Here is a 7,511-nt window from a genome sequence, read left to right on the forward strand (position 1 = left end):
TCTCCTGCCTCAGCCTCACGAGTAGCTGGGACTACAGGCACCCGCCACCATGCCCGGCTAATTTTTGTATTTTGTAGTAGAGACAGGGTTTCACCATGTTGGCCAGGCCGGTCTTGATCTCCTGACCTTGTGATCCACCCACTTGGACTCCCAAAGTGCTGGGATTATAGGCGTGAGCCACCGTGTCCGGCCGGGAATGCTTCTAATAAGTATGCTGTTTGCTCTAGGGTACTTTTTTAGAAGAAAGATTCATTCACGTTTGAGAGTATCTGCGCCTTGCCTTTCTTCCTGAATTACCGTATTTAGTTTAGTTAGGAAAATCACGGTCTTTCCTTATAGCCTTCTCTGCTTTTCAAAGCACGTGTACAACAGCATCTCATTCGATTCTCACAAAAAAAGGTGAAAACCCAGGACTTGGCAGGGCAGGGTCCTGATCCAGGCCATGGGAGAGGGTGGCCAAATCTGCACTGTCTTAGCTCGGAGATAGAGCTAGATTGCTATTGTTACTTGTGGAAGGTAGATGGCAAAAGTGACCTCATGTCTCTCTCCTCCCTGTGTCTGCCTGCTTCTCCATGTGACTTTGTATCTGCTCCCGCTAAAGAGATTGTAAGATTGCTGTAGACTGGACTGCATCCCCCACAACCCCTGCCCAATTCACTGAAGTCCTAACTCCCAGTACCTCAGAATGTGACTGTATTGGAGATAGGGTCTTTAAAGAGGGAGTTAAGTGAAAATAAGGTCATTAGGGTGGGCCCTAATTCAGTGTGACTGGTGCCTTTATAAGAAGAGGAGATTAAGACACAGACACATACAGAGGGAAAGCCATGTGAGACACAGGGAGAAGATGGATACTTACAAGCCAAGGAAAGAGACCTCAGGAGAAACCAACCCTGCTGACTCTTTGATCTTGGACTTCCTGCCTCTAGAATTGTGAAAAAATAAATCTGTTGTTTAACCACCCAGTCTGTGATACTGTGTTATGGCAGCCCTAGCAAACTAACCCAGAGCTGGAGTCTATTCCCTCACTTCTTGAATCTGGGCTTGGCCATGTGACTTGCTCCAGTCAAGAAGCAAGCAGAAGCAATGTGCATGCCTATAGGCCTTGCCTGTTCAACTGTGTGCTTGCACTTCTGTCATCACCATGACAACATGCTTGGGTTAGGCTGCTGGAGCATGAGAGGCACGTGGAGCCGAGCTGATTCACTCCAGTCATACCAGGCTTCCTATCCAAGCCCAGTCTAGATCAGCAAGCAGCCAGCCAGCCTTTAGATGTGTAGGTGAGCCCAGCTGAGATCAGCAGAGCTGCCTAACCAAGCCCAGATGACCCTAGATATGTGAGCAGTATATGTTATTTTTGCTGGACACTGAGATTTTGTGGTTGGTGGTTATGCAGCATCATTGTGGTAACAGAATGGAGTTGCACTTCCCTGTGCCTGCCCGGCCAGCCTCAGATGATGTGAAACGGGTACTGGGGCCTGGGCTGAGGTTGCAGGGACCCAGTTGCTGCCTAAAAGGTTGAGTTGAAGGAGTAGTTGAAGAAGGTGGAGCCTAGAGTGAAAGCCAAGGGGCCCAGGCCTAGAGAAGTATATAGACTGAAGAGAAGAGGTTCAGGGCTGGGTGCGGTGGCTTACGCCTGTAATCCCAGCCCTTTGGGAGGCTGAGGCAGGTGGGTCACCTGAGGTCAGGAATTTGAGACCAGCCTGGCCAACATGGTGAAACACCATCACTACTAAAAATACAACAAAATAGCTGGGTGTGGTGGCGTGCACCTGTAGTCCCAGCTACTTGGGAGACTGAGGCAGGAGAATTGCTTGAACCCGGGAGGCGGAGGTTGCAGTGAGCCGAGATCGTGCCTCTGCACTCCAGCCTGGGTGACAGAACGAGACTCCGTGTCAAAAAAAAAAAAAAAAAAAAAAAAAAAAAAAAGAGGTTCAGAGACTCAGAAATGTGATGTCCAGACTGCCTGCCAGAAGTGTATCCACTCTCAGAATAAGAATCCTGCCCTCCCAGTTATACCTTGCTTGTCTACATGGGGAAATTTTCCCAGATATTACAGCAACTGTCCCTGGCTGTGGTCCACCTTAATTTAGGAACCCTTGCTTGCTGAAAGGAGGCCAACACTCATCAGTTGTAGAGTCCACGTCCCTTAGGATATTCCTGGGCTGGTCATGAGTTGCACCCTGGGGTCTCCTGGTTGGTGGCTAGAGAAGGGTAGAAGGCAATTCTGCCAGAAGAGCTAGTCCTCTTGTGATACATTGGAAAATTTTTAGCAAATATTCAGTCACTTTTCTCTCCTTGGAGCAGAGTATATTTTCCTGCCCCATTGGCTCTGGGCTTGACCATATGACTTGCTTTGGCCAGTGAAATGTGGATAGATATGATGTGTTAGGAACAGAAGCTTTAAAGCTTCACGTATTCGTCATTAGTCATGGGAAGAATGTGCCCCAGACAGTGGATGGTTCAAGGAGAATACAGAGAAAAGGGGAATGGATTTGAGCCATAAAAGCCGAGAACCAAACCTAGAATCTGCAGACAGACACCTAAGCAAGAAAAATAAATGCTTGCTATTGTAACATGTGAATTAAGGGGTGGCTTGTTTTGTAGCATTACTGTGGCTATAGCTGACTAATACACCTTTCTTTGAGGGAGTCATCCAGGCCAAGAGGGAGCTTTCTGGGCACTGGTGATGGAGTGAGACATGGATCCACAGAATGGGAAGCTACCCTTATTGTGACTCAGGTCTAGCAAAGGGGCCTGGCAGGAGTAGGTCAAGGGCTTCAGGGACCTGGGGAGGATGCATTTCATGGCTTGATTCTAGCCCAAGGGGCTGTAGGGAATAGAAGCACAGTGGGCATTCTTTTAGTTCTAATCTATGAGATTGAGGAAAGATCTTCTGTCCCCACTGCCCAATTATTGGCTGATGAGGAAGAACTTTATTCTAAATATTCAGAGCTAGCTGGGTGCAGTAGCACGCACCTGTAGTCCCAGCTACTCAGGAGGCTGAAGCAAGAGGATTGCTTGAACCCAGGAGTCCAGCCTGGCAACATAGACACCGTCTCTAAAAAATAGATAAATAAAAAAATTAAAAATAATTCAGAGCTGCTAGCTACTTCTCTTCCATCAGATGAAGACCTGAAAAACTGTGGTGTCTTACCCTGCTCTCAAGATCCCTTCTGATTCCTAACCCACAAACTAGTACAGTCCAGTGGGCATGAAGTCTTCACTGGATGTAGAAAGTTCCTGAAAGGGGCTCGGTTTGGTGGCTCACACCTGCAATCCCAGCACTTTGGGAGGCTGACATGAGAGGATCACTTGAGGCCAGGAGCTCGAGACCAGCCTGGGAAACATAGTGAGGCCCTGTCTCTACAAAAATTTAAAAATGAGCAGGGCATGGTGGCATGCACCTGTAGTCCCAGCTACTCGGGAGCCTGAAGTGAGAGAATTGCTTGAGCCCAGGAGTTCAAGGCTGCTGTGAGCTATGATCACACCACTGCACTCTAGCTTGGGCAAGAGAGCAAGACCCTATCTCCCACAAACAAATAAACAACAAAAAAGAAAGTTCCTGAAGGGGATCAGGAGAATGGAGGATCACGACTCAGTCCTCAGCTACTCAGAAAGCAATGTGTGGGCAGCAGGACAGTGGCTGGAGGTTTGATGATTGGATGGACTCTTCTTGGAGTTAAGGGTGGGGTATATGCAGTGGAGAGGGCTGAGCCTTTTCCTTCCCCACCTCTGGCCAGGGGTGCCTTTGATGCACAGGGTAACACTCTGGCAAGGGCTCTGAGTCTTTTAATTCAGCTTCCTTAGCTCTGGAGTCCCAACTGTTTGCAGATGGCTGGCTGATATCCTCATTTTTAAAGACCTGTTTTGAATTTTTGTCCTCTTTTTAGCTCTTCATTGGTATTTTAAGGGGAGGGGTCTTATAAAGGACTTAAATACCAAGTTGAGTTGGTAGCATCTGTCTTTGATTAAAAAAAAATTGGCTGGGTGCAGTGCCTCACGCCTGTAATCCCAGTACTTTGGGAGGCCAAGGTGGGTAGATCACCTGAGGTTGGGAGTTTGAGACCAGCCTGACCAACATGTAGAAACCCCGTTTCTACTAAAAATACAAAAAAATTAACTGGGCATGGTGGCAGGCACTTGTAATCCCAGCTACCTGGGAAGCTGAGGCAGGAGAATTGCTTGAACCCAGGAGGTGGAGGTTGTGGTGAGATCATGCCATTGCACTCCAGCCTGGGTAACAAGAGCGAAACTTCATCTCAGAAAAAAAAAAAAAAATCTTTCCTGAGGCTTCCTAATAAGGCAGGCAGTTCTAGAAGGTAGCTTGGGAAGGGTGTGCTAAGTATGGGTTGAGCACATGGGAATGCTAGCTTAGCTCCAAAATCTTCATCTCCAGAATCTCTCCACCTGTTCTCTTCACTCCCACCCCCATTCCTCTGGCAAAGCCACCATCATCTCTTGCCTGGACTGTTGCAGTTGCCACAGTAAATGGCATCCTTGCTAATTTTTGACTATGCCAGTTATTCTCTTATGGCAGGACTTTTGCACTTGCTGTCTCCTCTGCCTTGGATGCTCTCCTCAGGGATCTGCGTGGCTCACTCCCTTACCATCTTCACACATCACCTAGCTGAGAACTTCCCTGAGTGTTGGATCTAAAAGCACAATTTCCCCATCCCCAACATTTCCTGTTATATTTCTTTTGCTTATCACCATCTAACCTACCGTATATGTTGTTTATTACCTATCACTCTGTCCTAGAACAAGAACTCCATGGTGGCAGGTTTCTTTTCTATTTTTCTTTTGCACACTGATGTATCCCCATCTACTGGGCAGATAGTAGGTGTTCAGTAAATACTACCAAATGCATGCATTTGATGATCTCACCTGGCCATTTGTTGATGGTTGGAGAGTACTGGCTGGTTGAAGGGTGTCAGAGGGCCCCTATGCCCCACCTGTGAAGGTGCAGTTCATAGCTGGAGTCAGGGGGACACCGACTACCTAACCTGTATGAAGCCCATGCAGTAGGCATCGTAGGCTTGTCCACTAGGGTGACTGTAAGATGCCCCCTAAGAGCTTGGAAAGAAAAGTTGTTAAGATTGTCTTCTGAGAGTTCTACTCTGAAATGGACCCACAATGGAGGGGATTAGAGACAAGCAATGTGAACTTAAAGGCACAGAGCAAAATTGAAGGCTATGAATGAAGCGTGAGTCAGATGGGAGGATGGAGAGGGATGTATTGGAAACAGAGGCAGGAGGCACCAGGAGGTGGAACCCTGGCCCAGGGATCAAGTCCTGTGCTTGGTACACTAAATAAATAACTGTTCACTAACTCCTCAGCTTTGCCTGTGAGCTCACAAAGCAGCTTTCAGACCATGGACTGGCTTCCCATCAAGCTCATTTATTGTCATAAATACATTGGCCTGTGGATGGTTAAGTTATATATCCCGCTAAAAATTACCACATTGGCCTTGGGCTTACAAATTTTACTTCCTAGTGAGTTAGGAAGTCCATGTCAGCTTATATGAGACTGGTCACCAGATCCGCTTTCTGGACCTATAATACTGAAGAATAGATAAATGACTGGCTGGGGGCAAGTTCACTGAGCAAATAATACTGCACAGAGTCTTTTGGGATGCAGCTAGCCAGGGACTTCCTGGTGTCCCACTTTCCTTTTCACAGCTGTCTTTTTCTTTCTTTCTTTCTTTTTTTTTTTTTTTTTTGAGACCGAGTCTCGCTCTGTTGCCCAAGCTAGAGTGCAGCAGCGCGATCTCGGCTCACTGCAACCTCCACCTCCTGGCTTCAAGCGATTTTCTTGTCTCGCCCTCCCAAGTAGCTAGGACTACAAGCACGTGCCACCACACCTGGCTGATTTTTTTTATTTTAAGTGGAGACAAGGTTTCACCGTGTTAGCCAGGATGCTCTTGATCTCCTGACATTGTGATCTGCCTGCCTCGGCCTCCAAAAGTGCTAGGATTACAGGCGTGAGCCACCGCGACTGGCTAGCTGTCTTTCAAAATCCTAAACATTTGGCCAGGGCTGTGGCTCATGCCTGTAATCTCAGCACTTTGGGAGGATGAGGCAGGTGGATCACCTGAGGTCAGGAGTTCGAGACCAGCCTGGCCAACATGGCGAAACCCTGTCTCTATTAAAAATACAAAATTAGCCAGGTATGGTGGCATGTGCCTATAGTCCCAGCTACTTGGGAGGCTGAGGCAGAAGAATTGCTTGAACCCTAGAGGGGGAGGTTGCAGTGAGCCGAGATTGGGCCACTGCACTTCAGTCTGGGAGACAGAGTGAGACTCCGTCTCAAAAAAAAGAAAATAAAAACCAAAACCCAAAAACCTAAACATTTGGTCAATCTGGGAAGATAGCCTTGAAGAAGACAGCTTCTGGGATAACTTGTTTTTGCTAGGTTCTTGGTGAGAGGGGGACCTCTTAGCTTATGTTGCTTGCAAATTAGACAACTGGATACAGGCTTGAAATGTGTTGATGGCATGTGTAGCAGACACCAGGAATGCCCACCTGAAATCTATTCTGTTTCTTCTTGCTGCCAGAATCCTGATTTTGGCAATGATCCTCAATCATCCTAAAGCGAGGGTTGACAAACGTTTTCTGTAAAGGGCAAGAGAGTAAAATTTAGGCTTTGTGAGCCAAGAGGCAAATTTGAGAATATTATGTAGCAATGTTCATATAATTTTCGTGTGTCATGAAATATTATTCTTTTGACTTTCCCCTCCAATCATTTAAAAATGTAAAATTCAGGCCAGGCGCAGTGGCTTACGCCTGTGATCCCAGAACTTTGGGAGGCCAAGGTGGGTGGATCACTTGAGGTCAGGAGTTTGAGACCAGCCTGGCCAACATGGTGAAACCTCATCTCTACTAAAAATACAAAATTGGCTGGGCGCAGTGGCTCATGCCTGTAATCCCAGCACTTTGGGAGGCTGAGGAGGGCAGATCACAAAGTCAGGAGATTGAGACCATCCTAGCTAAGATGGTGAAACCCCGTCTCTACTAAAAATACAAAAAATTAGCCAGGCATGGTGGCGGGCGCCTGTCATCCCAGCTACTTGGGACACCGCTGAGGCAGGAGAATGGCGTGAACCCGGGAGGTGGAGCCTGCAGTGAGCCAAGATAGTACTACTGCACTCCAGCCTGGGCAACAGAGCGAGACTCTGTCTCAAAAAAAAAAAAAAAAAAATTACCCAGGCATGGTGGTTCATGCCTGTAATCCCAGCTACTTGGAAGGCTGAGGCAAGAGAATCGCTTGAATCGGGGAGGCAGAGGTTGCAGTGAGCTGAGATGGCACCACTGCACTCCAGCCTGGGCAACAGAGCGAGAATCTTGTCTCAAAAAATACATAATAAAAAGAAAGAGCTTGGGTTCTTGACTGGCAATACCAGCAACCACCTGTCCTATAACTTGCCAAGTGAGAAAAATAATGCCCAAGGTTTATGCAGCTATTGATCCACTTCCTTATTGCCTGCAGCTGTGCTTTTAGCTGATCCGGTGTGC

The sequence above is a fragment of the Nomascus leucogenys genome, chromosome 13, assembly GCF_006542625.1.
Source record: "Nomascus leucogenys isolate Asia chromosome 13, Asia_NLE_v1, whole genome shotgun sequence".
NCBI classification, from domain to species: Eukaryota; Metazoa; Chordata; class Mammalia; order Primates; family Hylobatidae; genus Nomascus; species Nomascus leucogenys.